This window comes from Ricinus communis, chromosome 4 (assembly GCF_019578655.1).
Source record: "Ricinus communis isolate WT05 ecotype wild-type chromosome 4, ASM1957865v1, whole genome shotgun sequence".
Taxonomy (NCBI): Eukaryota; Viridiplantae; Streptophyta; class Magnoliopsida; order Malpighiales; family Euphorbiaceae; genus Ricinus; species Ricinus communis.
The window spans coordinates 1,995,804-2,015,672 of NC_063259.1; the positions used below are offsets into that span (position 1 = coordinate 1,995,804).

The window sequence follows — 19,869 nt, forward strand, 5'->3', positions numbered from 1 at the left end:
ACTACCAATCTTGCTACCCGTGCCTAAATCCTGAATCGAACTCGGCTCCTCTCTCGAGCTCACCAAATTCCTAAACCTGCACTAACCTAATGGAATCTCTTCCTATCAGATTATTACAGATTAGCGTTAAGTGTGATTTAGAACTATTAAAAGTTGTTAATTCTTAATCCGGGGAGTGAATTAACCTTATCTCTAAGTGTTAACTACCAGTTTTTACTATTTAATTTCCAGTTGTTATTACTAAACAGTAAGAAGATTACAAAAATAGCAGATAAAAGTCCAATAATTAAGCACAATCCATCAACAAAGGTGAACCCGAATGGGTTCAGCAGCCCTAGCTATTCATAATGAAAGAAACAAATACAAAAGAAAATAAATAACAGAAGAGAAAATGGAACATGTAACCCCTCTTCTCTTGAATCGGAGTGCAAATGTCGCAAGTGCCAATTCTGAAACCAGCCTCAAGTATGGATCTCGGATGCCTCGGTCAATCGTCTAGAAACTTCAATCTTCGCTTGAATCCTCCAAATCAATCCTTTGAACTGACGTTGGTCTCCCAAAATGTCAAGAACAGAGGTGCAGAAGTGAGGGGCGCGCACGTAGAGAAGTCCAGAAATCAGAAGCGGAACCCTGTCTCATTTTACGTGCGCCTAATTATAGGCAAAAGTGCTCTAGCCCATGTCACGGCCCGTGCAAATGTGCATGGCTGTGCAATTGCCCGTGCAAAGGCCTCAAATTGCGTGCTAATCAAGGAATCGACTCCGACAAACATCTAATATGCGTAAATCATCCATATAGCTTGTTTTCTGCCCGGAAATCAATCAATTTCCCATCAATGAGTACGAAAACCTGAAAAACTCAGAAACATACCAAAGTGCGATAAAACATGAATAAATATGACTCAAATACACAAATAAATCACTGATAAACAATCAATAAATATGCATAGAATCATCTACATTAAACTACCCCACACTTAAGCATTTGCTTGTCCTCAAGCAATCAACAACTCACTCCTCAAACAGATACCAAATAACTCAATCAAATACTTTACAGGAGGTTAGCTCAAAACAAGTCTCAAAATTTCGTGACGAATTTCCTTAAAATCCCCAAATCACTAAATCCTTGAGACAGAGAACAAAGTTAATAAAGATGCTAAAATTAAAATGATAAACCATCCAAACTAAGAATTTGAGAACCATGCCTTACAAGATGTCACTCAAAACACACAAGTGTATATAGGTGAAAGAATATCGTCAAGCTCTCAACACAAAATTACAGAAAAAGGTGCTTAACATAAGCTTGCTTATAGATCCGATCTCCACTACTGTGAAATAGTCAATAAATATGATCAAAGGGTCTTGAGCCAGGTTGTAATGGGGTTAAGGTATGGTACGGAGAAATGTGGAAAGTGAGCTGAAAGTTGCTGGAAATTTATGCAGGTAATGCAAGAATATAGCCAAGGATCAGATGCTGTACCAAAATTGAACACTAAGTTGCTCTAATAATAAGATAATGCTCGAAATTTATTTATTTATTTATTTATTATTATTATTATTATCATTATTATTATTATTTTTACTCCTGCAACACAGATAATGCAGGATGAAGTAATACAATGCTCGATCAAAGTAGTAACATGATATGTACCATTTGGATTGAAGGGAGCATCTACGAAAAATCTAGTAACTTAGTGAATATATGCAAATTGATCCAAAATGAAATGCAGCATAAACATACATAATTTCCAGCAATAATGGTAGAAAGAAAGGTAAAATGAATAGAAGTGTGATAAAATGAGTGTCAGAGGTAAATTACAATGAAAGAAAAAGGCTAAGGCTCAAAATGGGTTTACTAAGGGAAAAACAGGGTTAGGCTTTTAGCCAAATTTTGTAATTCCTAAGTGCCCAAATCATCTCATGACTATCCAAAATTCATGTAATCTCAAAATTCATCACAAAGCAAGTTCTAGAAACAAAACATTTTGTACAATGGTCACTAATCAAAAACAGAAGGAGCATAAAAGCCTCACCATTTGAGTGGGATAAAATTGCATGAATTCTCAAACAAAAGTTCAAACAATCAAACAATCTAATAAGCATCAATATTAATAGTGTTCTATATCCAAGATAAAGTAAAATGAAAAAATTAAGGAAAAACACCAGTTTTACCTGGCTTGATTGAAATTAAGAGATTCGTTCATTGCCTTCTTTCAACAAGATTCGATAAAAAGCTATACGGGTATCCATTCAAAAGAGAAAATTATCAGCTACTTGATTAAAACAAAACTCAAGATAAGGACAGTAAGAATGAATGGATTCAATCAATAAGGGAAATGAAAACAAGATAAAAACAATAGAAACAAAATTGGTACCTACACAAAACTAAGGTACCTACCCCACACTTGAGAAAAACACTGTCGTCAGTGTGAACAAGGTAGGCACTCCAAAATAAAAGGAATAAAATAACACAATGAAGCTAATTATGTGAGTCCACAAAAAAAAAACTGGAAAACTAAAAGAAAAACAAGACAACGGAAAGAGATAAAAACTAGAAAGTCTACTGGATACTGCCCTTGATGTGTGCTTTAACACTCCAAAATATGTTACTCCTCAAAATTACGTATGAGCATCGAGTAGGCTAACTCCTGCAAAACTTAAGAATAAACACATCCCAAGCAACATATAGTAAAAGGTTTAATAAAATAAAATCTCCTCAAAATAAAACAAACTAAAAAAGAACTGAAGTATCTAACTAAAAAAAAATAACTACATAAATAAGAAGATGTCCAAGAATTCAAAAAGCATAAATAGATTCGGGAATGCCTCCCAAAGGCGCTTCTTTTTGTTCGAGTCGTCTAGCTGGACTCTGGAGCAGCATTCCTGATCGCGGGCAAATTGAGAAGGTGGGCTCAATGTAAGTTGGGGCTAGAGGCATATAAGGGCAATGAGAAGGTTTGATGTGTGCGGTAGATGACCAAAGAGGTGCTCTCCGCACCGATTTGGGATGCCCATTCATCCACTCCGAATTCTAGCTAAGTGACCTGTAAAAAAAAAAAACTTGTAACTACCCTTCTCGAGTCTATCATAGCACAAAGTCTCAAATTGATACAAGTTGTTTTCTTCAGATGAATAACACCTATCAATAAGGAAAGAGACATGTATAGCATCATCCATTTGTACATCATGTGGTTGTTTATTACATGCAGGACCAATCCCATCAATACTACAAATGGCATGAACATTGTCGGTGGAAGAACTATCAAATGGGGGTAAACTAAAAGTAACATAGTCATCCCCTACATTAAGTTCTAACTTTCCCTCAAATACATTTATTTTTGCTCTAGTTGTGGCAAGGAAAGGTCTCCCCAAAATCAACGGTACACCATGCTCATTATCCATATCCATAACCATAAAGTCCATTGGAAATATGAACTTATCTACCTTGACTAGCACATTCTCTACAATCCCCCTAGGAAGCTTAACAGAACGGTCAGCTAATTGAATGCACATCCTAGTGGATTTTTCCTCCCCCAAACCTAGCTTATTGAACAAACTAGTGGGCATGATATTTATGCTAGCCCCCAAATCAGCTAATGCATCATCAACACACAAATTACCTAAAGTGCAAAGAATAGTGAAACTCCCTGGATCGTGACGTTTCTCTGGCAACTTGCTCTGAAACACCGCTGAGCACTCCTTGTTAAGCTGAACATAGGCTACCTCCTCCAACTTCCTTTTTCTGCCAAGTATCTCCTTTAAGAACTTGGCATACTTCGGCATCTACTCCAATGCATCAATAAAAGGCAAGTTAATATGCAGTTGTCTAAAAATATCTAGAAACTTACTGAACTGCTCCTGCGCCTCTACTTGTTTGACTCTAGCAGGATAAGGAATTTAGGTTGATATTCCCTGACTGGAATTGATTTCACCTTTTCTCCCCCAGGTTCTTTAACCTTACTGCTCGCCTCAACCTGCACATCAATAGTGGAGTCGTTAAAAACAGGCTTAGAAGGAGCTGAAACTAACTTACCTGAATGCAAAGTGATGACATTCACATGCTTCCTCGGGTTAGACTCAATGGTGCTAGGGAGCGCTCCTTGCTGCCTCTCAGACAACATCTTAGAGATTTGGCCAATCTGGGTCTCCAAGTTCTGAATCGAGGCCTGCTGGTTCCTAAGTGCACTATCAGTTTGCTGGAACCTCATCTCTGTAGACGTCACAAACTTCATCATAAGCTCCTCTAAATTTGATTTCTTTTCTAGTGGAGGAGGAGCTTGTGTAGGCCCAACTGGCTGTTGCTGTGGCTACTGATGAAGTCTCTGAAAACCAGGTGGACCCTGAGCATTTTTGTTCCTCCAACTAAAGTTGGGATGATTGCGCCACCCAGGGTTGTAAGTGTTGCTGTAAGGATCGTTCTACTGCCTTAGGGCATTCCCCATATAGTCAACCTGCTCAACATCAGAAGACACAGCAGAAACAGATGGAAAAGTAGAGAAAGATGAAGCAAACATACCTCCCGCAGTACAGTTTGCAGTGTAGTACAGCTCACCACAAAACTCGCAGCCAACATTCACTGCATGAACCGACATCTGGAGTTGGTTAATCTTCTTGGTCAAAAGCTCCACCTGAGCTGCCAAGGCTGCTGTAGAATCTACTTGGTTGACCACTCCCTGTCTTCCTGGTCGACTCCTAGAGGATTGCCACTGATAATTGTTCATGGCCATTTCCTCTATCAAATTCTGAGCCTGCTCGGGCGTCTTACTGTTTAGCGCCCCACCTACTGCAGCATCCACCATCTGCCTCGTCGTAAGGTTCAACCCGCTGTAGAAGGTTTGCACCTGCATCCATATTGGCAATCCGTGATGTGGGTAGCATCTCAAAAGATCCTTGAACCTCTCCCATGCATCGTACATGCTTTCATCATCAAACTGCACAAAAGAAGATATGTCATTTCTAAGTTTAGCAATTTTAGCGGGAGGAAAATACATATAAAAATTTTTCGGCCAATGCCTTCCAGGTAGTAATTGTCTGCTGTGGAAGAGATTGCAACCATCTCTTAGCTCTGTCCCTCAAGGAAAATGGAAACAATCTCAGTCGAATGGCGTCATCGGTTGTTCCATTTATCTTGAATGTGTCACAAATCTCCAAAAAGTTGGAGATATGAGCATTAGGATCCTCGCTTGGCAATCCTCCAAACTGCACGCTCTACTGGATCATCTGGATAATATTGGCTTTTATTTCAAAGTTGTTAGCCGCTACAGTAGGTCTGACTATACTAGTTTTCATCCCATCCAAAGATGGTTGAGCAAACTCGTACATCGTCCTCTGATCATCATCGGCCTGGGGGTTGAGGTTCTCCATCGTGTCAGCTCCTTGAACCTGAACTGTAACTCCGTCCTCCTCCTCAATTGCCTACAAACGTCGTCTCAATAATCTGAGAGAGCGCCCCGGGTCAGGTAAGGGTGCTATGGGATCAAGGTTAGAGCTCCTGGTCATAAACTACCTGAAACCGACAACCAAACAACCACCAATCAATAAAAATAATAAAATAAAGAATAAAGAATAAATAAATAAACAGATAATGACTAAATTAACACAAACACAATTCACTCTAGGTCACCGTTACTTATCCCCGGCAACGGCGCCAAAAACTTGATGGGCTACTGATGCAACCTACACCTAAGGCAGTGAACCTATCAATGCGATCTAGCACAAGTGAGTATCAAGGTCGTATCCCTGGAGATCGGGTGAACCTAAAATTACTACTGTTCGTTATGTTATCAAGTCTGAAATAAGGTGTGAGAAGTCTAAATTAATTAACTAATGCTTATGAATGCAAATAAAGAAACACTGACAATCGAAAGACAACCGTAACAAAGAAGCAAACCCGAAGGGGACCGAAATGATGGAATTCTAAGGTTGATTTTATAAACTTCCAATCTTGCTACCCGTGCCTAAATCCTGAATCGAACTCGGCTCCTCTCTCGAGCTCACCAAATTCCTAAACCTGCACTAACCTAATGGAATCTCTTCCTATCAGATTATTACAGATTAGCGTTAAGCCTGATTTAAAACTATTAAGAGTTGTTAATTCTTAATCCGACGAGTGAATTAACCTTATCTCTAAGTGTTAACTACCAGTTTTTACTATTTAATTTCTAGTTGTAACAAGCATTTCTCAATGTCAAGAAACAACCCAAAAGACAATTAATTCAACGTCTCAAATTAATTGAATCAAACTTTATTACTAAACAGTAAGAAGATTATAAAAATAACAGATAAAATCCTAATAATTAAGCACAATCCATCAACAAAGGTGAACCCCAATGGGTTCAGCAGCCCTAGCTACTCATAATGAAAGAAACAAATACAAAAGAAAATAAATAACAGAAGAGAAAATGGAACATGTAACCCCTCTTCTCTCGAATTGGAGTGCAAATGTCGCAAGTGCCAATTTCGAAACCAGCCTCAAGTATGGATCTCAAATGTCTCGGTCAATCGTCTAGAAATTTCAATCTTTGCTTGAATCCTCCAAATCAATCCTTTGAACTGACGTTGATCTCCCAAAATGTCAAGAACAGAGGTGCAAAAGTGAAGGGTCGCGCGCGTAGAGAAGTCTAGAAATCAGAAGCGGAACCCTGTCTCATTTTACGTGCACTTACTTATAGGCAGAAGTGCCCTAGCCCGTGCCACAGCCCATGCTAATATGCACTGCCCGTGCAACGGGCAAGGGAGGCCATGCAACGGGCCGTGCAAATGTGCATGGTCGTGCAATTGCCCGTGCAAAGGCCTCAAATTGCATGCTAATCAAGGAATCGACTCCCACAAACATCTAATATACGTAAATCATCCATATAGCTTGGTTTCTGCCCGAAAATCAATCAATTTCCCATCTATGAGTCCGAAAACCTAAAAAACTCAAAATATACCAAAGTGCGATCAAACAGGAATAAATATGACTCAAATACATGAATAAACGATTGATAAATAATCAATAAATATGCATAGAATCATCTACATCAATACCCATTTCTCCGAGAAATCGACCTATGTTAGAACATTTTGAAAGACTAAGGCATTAAGAGACTGAAGTTACATATGAAATGGCTAATGAAAGAGCTAACAAGTAAGACTTTGAGATCCTCAAGAATGCCGTCATCGGCAACTTATGGGGTGTGATTTCGAAAGAGCTCCAACAACTCTTGGTTGGGATGGCTACAAATCAAGGCCCATCTGTTGCTCCCATTACACCAGCTAATCCCCCTATTATTGTTAACTCGGTTATAGTTGTCGTCGTAATTACTGTTGTCATTACAACTAATACTACTATTGTTGCTAATGCCAATGCTAAGGACCCAACTAGGAGGGGAGTACCTTAGAATTTTTGGAACTTCGATGCATTTATGCTAGACCAGGCTAAGAGGGAGACTGTCTTTACTACCAATGAAGTTGTAAGCAGCTTGAGCGCTAGGCTTGACAAAATGCAAGGCATGTTGGAAATCAAGGGTTTGGACCCTAGCTATGATTTTGAAGAGATGGTTTTGACAAGTGAAGACAAGCTGCCTGCGAATTTCAGAATGCCCAAAATGATCAAGTTCAACGGGATTAGTGATTTGAAAGTTCATATGAAATAGTATATGACAATTATGGGAACTACTCAGTTGAGTACAACCCAAATTGTCAAGCTATTTGTGCTGTCTCTTGAAGGACTTGTTGTAAAATGGTACCATGGTTTGGAAAAATCCACCAAAGTTGAATGACGTAACTTATGTAATTCTTTTGTTAAGAAATAAAATTATAATACTCATTTGGAAGTGTCAATTAGAGATCTCTAGTCCACCAAGCAAAAGCTAGATGAGTCTTTCTCTAATATCTTGACCAGATGGAGGAAAAAGGCTGGATTAATAAAGAACAGGTCCTCTGAAAAGGACCAAGTTCGCATGGTGGTCTGAAAAGTTCTTCCAGGATGGGTTGAAAGGTTGCAGATGATGAACTCGAAGACCTTAATAGATTTGTATAGCGATAGGCTACGAGTCAAAGAGATCGAAAATGACAAAAGAAAAATTGTAAGAACTACTGGAAGGGCCAATAACCAAGGTGGAGGGAGAAGACCCTAGATGTGAACGTTGTGCAACACTGGAGGAAGTTCTCCAACTTCAAGCAACCTCTGTTTAAAATCTTCGAGAGGTTAGTAAAGAATGGCATGCTCCAACCTACAACCCTTGAGAACCCACCTAACCCTAACGCACCCAGCTATAAACCCAACACCTACTGCAAATTCAAGACCTTATTGATGTTGGAAAACTGACCAACCTTGACCAATCCAACACCAAAAGAAGTCCATTACCAAATTACAGGGCCACACCACCCCTAAACCAAGTGACCATGATCAATTCTGACTTCAGCGAATAGGAGGTCATGAACTCTTTCGAAGACATATCCCAGCCCGAGCCAAAACCAGAACCAAACCACACACAAAAAGCCTTCACTGAGCTAAAAGTGCCACTGTCTGGGGTGTTCTGTCATCTAAAATAGAGCAAAAAACTCAAGCTTCAATTGTCGAATGGTAGTCCTTGGCCTCAGAATGGCTAGTGTTGTGAGTATCACTAGGCTTTCGGGCATGTGATGGACCAGTGCAATTGTCTCAGGCACGATATTTAAGACTTGATGGACTATGGGGAATGGCAAGCTGAGCAACTTCCTCGGAATGAGTGTGAAGCCTAAGATTCGATATTTGAGGCCTCCTTCGACCAACATTCGAATTGAGGATATTGTGCCAAGTGGTTGGGGGTCAGATGGTGATCAAGCAAATTGTGAGACTTGTATTTTAGAGGTTTAGAAAGAAGGGGAAATGAAGTCAGTCATGGTTATCGACATCTGGTATAGCTCTTAGGATGAATGTGAAATCCAAGACACTAAGGCCAAGGACGTTTAGGCAAATAGTGAATAGGGATACCGAGCCAATAGGTAAGGGTAATAAAGCCGGGGTACAAGAATTGAAGCAAGATAAGTATGCATTTGAAGAGGGGGATACTAATTTATTAGAGCAATTGAAGAAAGAGAAGAAGACAACCAACATGTGGGAGTTTCTAATGCATTCATCTGATCATAGAAAGGTTCTAATCCAAGCCTTGTCTAGTATAAACATTAGCAAAATAACTACCATAAGGAAATTATCAAAACGGTAACTAACAAAGACCAGCAAGATGATCACTTTCTTATATGAGAACCTACCACTTGAGGGAAGAGACCACAACAAGACTTTCCACATAGCATTAGAGGTTAAAGGGAAGAGAACCCAATATGTGATGGTGGATGATGGGTTAGCTATTAACGTGTGTCCTTCTCGCATACTCCTTAAGCCAGGAATGACTATGAAAGAGCTGAAACCATCAGATATGGTTATAAGGCCCTGCAATAAGACGAAGAGAGATGTGGAAGGAACATCTTTAGCACTGCTATGGGTCCTATGAAATCCTAGGTGGAGTTACTATCTTGGACATCCAGTAACTTTTGCACTGTTATTGGGAAGGACATGGTTCCATGCCCTAGGAGGAGTTCCTTCCATTATGCATTAGAAGGTAAAGTTCCCTCATGAAGGCGAGATTGTCACTATCAACACTAAAGGTGGTAAGGTTGTCTCGACTATCCAAGAAGCTGTCAAGGAGCTGGATGCCCCCACTAGATTTCAAGTTACTGTTCTCTATGAGGACTACATGGATCCTAAAGTAGCCAGCATAGTCAAGAAGATGAACATCATGCTTGGAATAGGGCAGGGAAAGAATCAACAAGGTATCGCAAAGTTTTTGGACTTCAAAGGTTAGAAGACTCGGCATGGATTAAGTTATCCTAAAAACAAAGACGAGGGCAAAACAAAGGGTAAAAATCCAAAAGACGTATTCATCCAGGAGTACAAGCCCTAATCTAGGGAACCTGAACCTGTCACTATAGTTGGGACTGAGGTATCGGGGTTCAAGGTCTTCAAGAACCTGATCATCAATAGGATGGTCAAGCTAAGTATCAAGGAAGTCCGAGAGAGGGTCACCACTAAGATAAAGGAGCTGAAGCTAGAAGAGTTCTCGATCTCGCCGGAGAAAATGAGTCAAGAGAAGCTAGCTACTCTTATAGAAGATAATATTATTCATATCTTTTATGATTATATAATAACGTCTGAAATTTATGAGCACGATGTTTCTTTCATTTCTAAGATTAGTGATATGAATGATTTGCTTACTGGTGTGATGTTTTTCCTGATGGTAGTGTGCATTTTGATAATCATGATATGTGCATATTTGACATCAATTTTGTACAAATTGATTCATTTAATTTAGGCACAGATGCAATTCAATAGAATATTTTGATAGCTCATGATATAACTCCTAAGGAGAGGAGAGAACTCGAAAGAACAATACAAAAAAGAAAAATGAGATTTGTTTGGTTATATGATGACATTCTAGGTCTAGACAGGAAAATAGTAAAGCACCATATTCCGACTCATCTGCACATCAGATCGGTCAAGCAAAAGCTGAGAAGATTAAGACTGAAATGGCAGAGAAAATATAAGAAGAGGTTGCTAAGTAGGTTAAAGCCAATATCCTTGACATGGTAGACTACCCTGATTGATTGGCAAACATTGTCCTAGTCCTGAAGAAGGATGGTAAGGTCTGGATGTGCGTGGACTACTGGGATTTGAATAAGGCATGCCCTAAGGATGACTTTCCTCTTCCTCGTATAGATGTAATAGTCGAAAGTACCGCCTCGAATGTGATGTACTCCTTTACGGGTAGGTTCTTTGGGTACAATTAGATCATAGCGACAATAGTGGACAAGCTAAAGACGTCATTTATCACCGGATGGAAAATGTACTGCTATAAAGTTATGCATTTTAGACTAAAGAACGCAAGAGCAACTTTTCAAAGAGCAACCATCACCTTGTTTAATGACATGATGCATAAGGAGGTGGAGGCATATGTGGATGACATGATGGTAAGGTTCGAAATAAAGGAAGGGCACTTCTAGGTTCTTGATAAGTTTTTAAGACGAGTGGAAAGATATAACTTGAGACTCTACCCTAAGAAGAGTGTGTTCAGAGTTACATCAGCGAAGCTGTTAGGGCATATAGTAAGTAAGCGAGGCATAGAGATCGATGTGGACAAGGTCAAGGCTATTCAAGAGATGACAGTGCCAAACACGGAGAAAGAAGTCAGAGGTCTTCTGGGACGCTTGCAATACATTAGTAGATTCAAAGCTCACAATGATCCTATCTTCAAGCTGTCGAGGAAGCATGAACCCGTTGTATGGGATGAACATTGTCAAAAGGCCTTCGATAAAATGAAAGAGTATCTGATGAAGCTATCGTTACTGAAGCTGCCAAAGGATGGCAAGATGCTAATTCTATACTTAGCCTTGGAAGAAGAAGCCATAAGAGCAATGGTAGCATAGTGCAGGCCCAATGAAATAGAGCATGCGATCTATTATCTCAATAAGAAGTTATTGCCTAATGAGGCAAAGTATAACCTCGTGGAAAAGATGTGTCTAGCCATGATATGGGCTCTAAGAAAGTTAAGGCACTATTTTCAATCTTATAGAGTGCAGAAAATTTTAAAAATAGACCCACTGAAGTATCTGTTTGAAGCTCCATCTCTTACAGGGAAGCAGATAGATGGTTAGTACTCTTGACAGAGTTTGACATTAAGTACATCACTAACAAGGTGGTCAAAGGTAGGGCCAAGGTGGAGTATTTAGTTGAGAATGCGATTGAAGAAGATGACCCTTGGGATCTAGAGTTTCCTGATGAAAATCTAGGGCAATCAAGATCCAAGAGTGGAAGATGTACTTTGATGGAGCTGTAAACGCAAGAAGTGTAGGGTTAGAAGTAGTTCTGATCATGCCAGAAGGAGAAATGCTGCCAATAGCCAAGAGATTAGACTATATTAGACTTTAGAGTGACCAATAACATGGTGGAGTACGAAGCATATTTATTCAGACTAGAAACGATCGTGGTATTGGGAGCTAAGTAGTTGATGGTCTGTGGGACTCCATGCTGGTAATCCAACAAGTCCTTAAGGAATGAGAAGTAGAAGAAGAGAGATTGAAGCCATATGTAATTTCTCCAAGTGTTCCTTTGTACAGTTGCCTCGAGATGAGAATCAGATGTCGAGTGCATTAGCTACCCTATAGTCTATGTGCATCAATCCCTTGCAGCTTTCGATGAAACCATTAGTGACTATGAAATCGGGTATGCCTTGCTATTAAGGGGATCAGGTAATGCAAGTTTAGATGGGATCAGAAGAGAAACCAAGGTTCTACGATCTGAAGAGGTTTATAGAAAATATAGAATATCAAGAGGAAGGGCGACTGCTAAGGAAAGGTGTTCGCTACAGATTTAAGCCAGGAATTACATTAGCCATGAGAGAGTCCTATATAACAGGATGGTGTCGGGTGTACAGCTCTGATGTGTAACTAAAATAAAAGCTTAAGTAGTTACCCAACATAGTATTAACCATGAAGATCATGCATCAAGGATATTATTGGTTAATAATGGAAAAGCATTGCATAGCATTGGTAAGGAAATGTTGTGAATGCCGGTTGTATAATGACTTGAGTCACATACCTAAAACCAAGTTGCATAACTTAATGTTTCCCTGGCCCTTTACAGCTTGGGGGATCGACATCATTGCAGAAATAAAACCTTTCTCGAGTGGTCACCTAAACTAGTTGACAATCAAAGAAAATATAACAGATTGATGAGTCCAATTATGGTACCTGTGGATGAATTCTTAACTGAATTCGGTCTCCCTCTTAAGATAACAGAATTCCAAAACCTAAGAACCTAAAGTTGGAATCTCTTTCTAACGATCGATTATTAAGTTAGTTTTAAGCTTTAATCTGCCTCTATTAAGCTTTGTTAATTCTTAATCCGGCTAATTAATTACACTTATCTCTAAGTGATTATTAACCAGTTCGCTATTCAAATTTCTAATTACTTAATGAATTTCTCAATTAAAGAAAGCAATCTAAGGAACAAAATTCACAATGTCTCATGAATAATGCGATATCTTATTAATACTTAAAGCAAGAAGAATACAAAAAGGAACTCAAACAATCTAACATAGTAACGATCCCAATAGGTTTAATCGATCTAGCTACACATGTTCATGTCTAAAACAACTAGGAATTCAATTACAATGAAAGAATAAAGAAAATGAAATAGATAGACCCTTTTCTCTCGAATTGGATGAACAACTTAAAATTCGAATCTACACTACGGTTGATCTCTCGAATTGCCTCTTGATTTGCCTCCAAATCCACTCTTGATCTTCAATATGATGATTAAACCACTGAAATTCGTCCTTTAATATGCGAAATGGTCTCCCAAAGTCGAACGCCAAAGTCTAGAAAAAGGTGGCTCACGCGCGTATATGAGATCTAAAGTCAGAAAACTGAACTCTAGCAAAATAAATCGATCTTGCCTATATAAATGTCCTAGCACGGCTGTGGTCAAGCTCGTGCTAGTCAGCACGAGCGGAGTCTAGGCCGTGCTGGACCTTCGAGTCTGGAAAAGCAGCCTCTTCTCCATGACCGTGCCCTCGCCGGTGTTGAGCCACTACAGGCCGTGATGGAGACTGTGGTGGCCTCAGAAACCGTGCCGAAAGGCCACCTTTGAGGATCAAATGTTGATGGTTCATGATGTAGATGATTCTATGCATATTTATTAATTGTTTATCAGTTGTTTATTCGTGTATTTGATTCATATTTATTCCTGTTTGATCGCACTTTGGTATGTTTATGAGTTTTTCAGGTTTTCGGACTCATTGATGGGAAATTGATTGATTTTCGGGCAGAAACCAAGCTATATGGACAATTTACGCATATTAGATGTTTGTCGGAGTCGATTCCTTGATTAGCGCACAATTCAAGGCCTTCGCAAGGGCAATTACACAGCCATGCACATTTTCACGGCCTCCCTTGCCTGTTGCACGGGCCATGCATATTGGCACGGGCCATTGCATGGGCCATTGCACGGGCCATCCATATTAGCATGGGCCAAGGCACGGGCCGTGCATATTTGCACGGGCCGTGGCATGGGCTAGGGCAGTTATGCCTATAAGTAGGCGCACGTAAAATGAGACAGGGTTCCGCTTATAATTTCTGGACTTCTTTACGCGCGCGACCCCTCACTTTTGCACCTCTGTTCTTGACATTTTGGGAGACCAATGTCAGTTCAAAGGAGTGAATTGGAGGATTCAAGCAAAGATTGAAGTTTCTAGATGATTGACCAAGACATCCAAGATCCATACTTGAGGCTGGTTTCAGAATTGGCACTTGTGACATTCCCACTCCGATTCGAGAGAAGAGCGGTTACATGTTCCATTTTCTTTTCTGTTATTTATTTCCTTTTGTATTTGTTTCTTTCATTATGAGTAGCTAGGACTGCCGAACCCATTGGGGTTCACCTTTGTTGATGGATTATGTTTAATGATTGGATTTTTATCTGCCATTTTTGTAATCTTCTTACTGTTTAGTAATTAAATTTGATTCAATTAATTTGAGACGTTAAATTAATTGTCTTTTGGGTTGTTTCTTGACATTGAGAAATGCTTTTTACAACTGGAAATTAAATAGTAAGAATTGGTAGTTAACACTTAGAGATAAGGTTAATTCACTCACCGGATTAAGAATTAACAACTCTTAATAGTTCTAAATCACGCTTAACGCTAATCTGTAATAATCTGATAAGAAGAGATTCCATTAGGTTAGTGCAGATTTAGGAACTTAGTGAGCTCGAGAAAGGAGCCGAGTTCGATTCAGGGTTTAGGCACGGGTAGCAAGATTGGCAGTTTATAAAATCAACCTTAGAATTCCATCACTTAGGTCCCCTTTGTGTTTGCTTCTTTGTTACGGTTGTCTTTCGATTGTCAGTTGCTGTTGTTCCTTTATTTGCATTCATAAGCATTAGTTAATTAATTTAGACTTCTCACACCTTATTTCAGACTAAATAATATAACGAATAGTAGTAACTTTAGGTTTACCCAATCTCCAGGGATACGACCTTGATACTCACTAGTGCTAGACCGCATCGATAGGTTCACTGCCTTAGATGTAGGTTGCATAAGTAGCCTATCAAGTTTTTGGCACTGTTGCCGGGGAATTAACGGTGAACTAGAGTGAATTGTTTTTGTGTTAATTTAGTCATTATCTATTTATTTATTTATTCTTTATTTTGTTTATTTATTTATTATTTTATTATTTTTGTTGATTGGTGGTTGTTTGGTTCTCGGTTTCAGGTAGTTTATGACCAGAAGCTCTAACCCTGATCCCAAAGCACCCTTATCTGACCCGGAGCACTCTCTCAGATTATTGAGATGACGTTTGCAGGCAGTTGAGGAGGAGGACGGAGTTACAGTTCAGGTTCAAGGAGTTGACGCGATGGAGAACCTCAACCCCCAAGCTGATGACGATCAGAGGACGATGTACAAGTTTGCTCGACCATCTTTGGATGGAACGAAAACTAGTATAGTTAGACCTGCTATAGTGGCCAACAATTTTAAAATAAAAGCCAACGTTATCCAGATGATCCAGCAGAGTGTGCAGTTTGGAGGATTGCCCAGCGAGGATCCCAATGCTCATATATCTAACTTCTTAGAGATTTGTGACACATTCAAGATAAATGGAACAGCCGATGACGCCATTCGGCTGAGATTGTTTCCATTTTCCTTGAGGGACAGAGCTAAGAGATGGTTGCAATCTCTTCCGCAGTAGACGATTACTACTTGGAAGGCGTTGGCCGAAAATTTTTTATATAAGTATTTTCCTCCCGCTAAAACTGCAAAACTTAGAAATGACATATCTTCTTTTGTGCAGTTTGATGATGAAAGCATGTACGATGCATGGGAGAGGTTTAAGGATCTTTTGAGATGCTGCCCACATCACGGATTGCCAGTGTGGATGCAAGTTCAAACCTTCTACAGCGGGTTAAACCTTACGATGAGGCAGATGGTGGATGCTGCAACAGGTGGGGCGCTAAACAGTAAGATGCCCAAGCAGGCTCAGAATTTGATAGAGGAAATGGCCATGAACAATTATCAATGGCAATCCTCTAGGAGCCGACCAGGAAGACAAGGAGTGGTTAACCAAATAGATTATACAGCAGCCTTGGCAGCTTAACCAACTCCAGATGTCGGTTCATGTAGTAAACGTTGGCTGCGAGTTTTATGGTGGCCCGCACTACAGTGCGAACTGTACTGCAGGAGGTATGTTTGCTTCATCTTCCTCTACTTTTCCATCTGTTTCTGCTGTGTCTGCTGATGTTGAGCAGGTTGACTATGTGGGGAATGCCCCAAGGCAGCAAAACGATCCTTACAGCAACACATACAACCCTAGGTGGAGCAATCATCCCAACTTCAGTTGGAGGAATAATAATGCTCAGGGTCCACCTGGTTTTCAAAGACTTCATCAGCAGCCGTAGTAATAGCCAGCTGGGCCTGCACAAGCTCCTCCTCCACGGGAAAAGAAGTCAAATTTAGAGGAGCTTATAATGAAGTTTGTAACGTCTACGGAGATGAGGTTCCAACAAACTGATAGTGCACTTAGGAACCATCAGGCCTCGATTCAGAACTTGGAGACCCAGATTGGCTAAATCTCTAAGATGTTGTCTGAGAGGCAGCAAGGAGCGCTCCCTAGCACCACTGATTCTAACCCGAGGGCGCACGTGAACGCCATCACTTTGCGTTCAGGTAAGTTAGTTTCAGCTCCTTCTAAGCCTATTTTTTATGACTCCACTATTGATGTGCAGGTTGAGGCGAGCAGTAAGGTTAGGGAACTTGAGGGATAAAAGGTGAAATCAATTCTAGTAAGGGAATATCAACCTAGGATTCCTTATCCTGCTAGAGTCAAACAAGACGAGGCAAAAGAGTAGTTCAGCAAGTTTTTAGATATTTTTAGACAACTGCATATTAACTTGCCTTTTATTGATGCATTGGAGCAGATGCCTAAGTATGCCAAGTTCTTAAAGGACATACTTAGCAAAAAAAGGAAGTTGGAGGAGGTAGCCTATGTTCAGCTTAACGAGGAGTGGTCAGTGGTGTTTCAAAGCAAGTTGCCAGAGAAACGTCAGGATCCAGGGAGTTTCACTATTCCTTGCACTTTAGGTAATTTATGTGTTAATGATGCATTAGCTGATTTGGGGGTTAGCATAAATGTCATGCCTACTAGTTGGTTCAATAAGCTAGGTTTGGGGGAGGCAAAATCCACTAGGATGTGCATTCAATTAGCTGACCGTTCTGTTAAGCTTCCTAGGGGAATTATGGAGAATGTTCTAGTCAAGGTAGATAAGTTCATATTTCCTGTGGACTTTGTGGTTATGGATATGGATAATGAGCATGGTGTACCATTGATTTTGGGGAGACCTTTCCTTGCCACAGCTAGAGCTAAAATAGACGTATTTGAGAGGAAGTTAGAACTTAATGTAGGGGATGACTGTGTTACTTTTAGTTTACCCCCATTTAACAGTTCTTCCACCGACCATGTTCATGCCATTTGTAGTATTGATGGAATTGGTCCAGCATGTAATAAACAACCACATGATGTACAAATGGATGATGCTATACATGTTTCTTTCCTTGTTAATATGTGTTATTCATATGAAGAAAACAACTTGTATCAATTTGAGACTTTGTGCCATGATAGACCCGAGAAGGGTAGTTGCAAGTTTGTTTTTGACAGGTCACTTAGCCAGAATTCAGAGTGGATGAATGGACATCCTAAATCGGTGCAGAGAGCACCTCCTTGATCATCTACCGCACACATCGGACCTTCTCATTGTGCTTATATGCCTCGAGCCCCAACTTACATTGAGCCCACCTTCTCAATTTGCCCGCGATGCAAGAATGCTGCTGCAGAGTCCAGCTAGACGACTCGAACAAAATGAAGCGCCTTCGGGAGGCATTCCCGAATCTATTTATGCTTTTTGAATTTTTGGACATCTTTTTATTTATGTAGTTATTTTTTTTAGTTAGATACTTCAGTTTGTTTTAGTTTGAGGAGATTTTATTTTATTGAACCTTTTACTAGATGTTGCTTGGAATGTGTTTATTCTTGAGTTTTGCATGAGTTAGCTTACTCGATGCTCATGCGTAATTTTGAGGACTAACATATTTTGGAGTGTTAAAGCACACATCAAGGGTAGTATCCAGTAGACTTTCTAGTTTTTATCTCTTTCTATTGTCTTGTTTTTCTTTTAGTTTTCCAGTTCTTTTTTGTTTTGTTTTGTGGACTCCCATAATTTGTTTCTTTGTGCGTATTTTATTTCTTTTCAGTTTTTGTGCGGGTACCAATTTTGTTTTTGTTGTTTTTATCTTGCTTTCATTTCCCTTATTGATTGAGTCCATTCATTCTTATTTTCTTTATCTTGAGTTTTTTTTTAATCAAGTAGTTGATAATTTTTCTCTTTTGAATGGATACCCGTATAGTTTTTTATCGAATCTTGTTGAAAGAAGGCAATGAATGAATCTCTTAATTTCAATCAAGCCAGGTAAAACTGGTGTTTTTCCTTAATTTTTTTCATTTTACTTTATCTCGGATATAAAACACTATTAATATTGATGCTTATTAGATTGTTTGATTATTTAAACTTTGGTTTGAGAATTTATGCAATTTTATCCCACTCAAATGGTGAGGCTTTTGTGCTCCTTTTATTTTCTATTTGTGAGCATTGTGGAGAATTTTTGCTGCTAGAACTTGCTCTGTGATGACTTTTGAGATTACATGAATTTTTATAGTCATGAGATGATTTGGGCACTTAGGAATTATACAATTTGGCCAAAAGCCTAACCCTGTTTTTCCTTAGTGAACCCATTTTGAGCCTTAGCCTTTTTCTTTCATTGTAATTTACCTCTCACACTCATTTTATCACTTCTATTCATTCTACCATTCTTTCTACCATTATTGCTAGAAATTATGTACGTTTATGCTGCATTTCATTTTGGATCAATTTGCATATACTCACTAAATTACTAGATTTTTCGTAGATGCTCCCTTCAATCCAAATGGCACATATCATTTTAGTACTTTGATTGAGCATTGTATTACTTCATCCTGCATTATCTGTTGTTGCAGGATTAAAAAAAAAGAAGAAGAAAGAAAAATATATAAAAGAATATATATATATAATAAAATAAAATAAAAATAAAATAATAATAATAAATTTCGAGCATCATCTTATTATTAGAGCAACTTAGTATTCAATTTTGGTACAACATCTGATCCTTGGCTATATTCTTGCATTACCTGCATAATTTTTTAGCAATTTTCAGCTCAGTTTCCATATTTCTCCGTACCCTACCTTAACCCCATTACAACCTGGCTCAAGACCCTTTGATCATGTTTATTGATTATTTCACAGTAGTGGAGATCGGATCTATAAGCAAGCTTATGGTAAGCACCTTTTTCTGTACTTTTGCGTTCAGAGCTTAGCGATATTCTTTTCACCTATATAGACTTGTGTGTTTCGAGTGAAATCTTGTAAGGCATGGTTCTCGAATTCTCAGGTTTGGATGATTTATCATTTTAATTTTAGCATCTTTATTAACTTTGTTCTCTGTCTCAAGGATTTAGTGATTTGGGGATTTTAAGGAAATTCGTCACCGAGTCTTAAGACTTGTTTGAGCTAACCTCCTGCAAAGTATTTGATTAAGTTATTTGGTATCTGTTTGAGGAGTGAGTTATTGATTGCTTGAGGACAAGCAAATGCTTAAGTTGGGGTAGTTTGATGTAGATGATTCTATGCATATTTATTGATTGTTTATTAGTCGTTTATTCGTGTATTTGAGTCATCTTTATTCCTGTTTGATCGCACTTTCGTATGTTT

General features: G+C 39.2%; 2 non-coding genes across 2 annotated transcripts; one reads left to right on the forward strand and one right to left on the reverse strand.

Moving 5' to 3' along the window:
- Positions 1-4,856: 4,856 nt before the first annotated feature.
- Positions 4,857-4,963, forward strand: LOC112536517. The gene has a single exon (XR_003080509.1). It is a non-coding gene; the product is annotated as a small nucleolar RNA R71 (small nucleolar RNA).
- Positions 4,964-15,833: 10,870 nt separating this feature from the next.
- Positions 15,834-15,940, reverse strand: LOC112536516. Its single transcript, XR_003080508.1, has one exon. It is a non-coding gene; the product is annotated as a small nucleolar RNA R71 (small nucleolar RNA).
- Between the last annotated feature and the right edge of the window lie 3,929 nt (positions 15,941-19,869).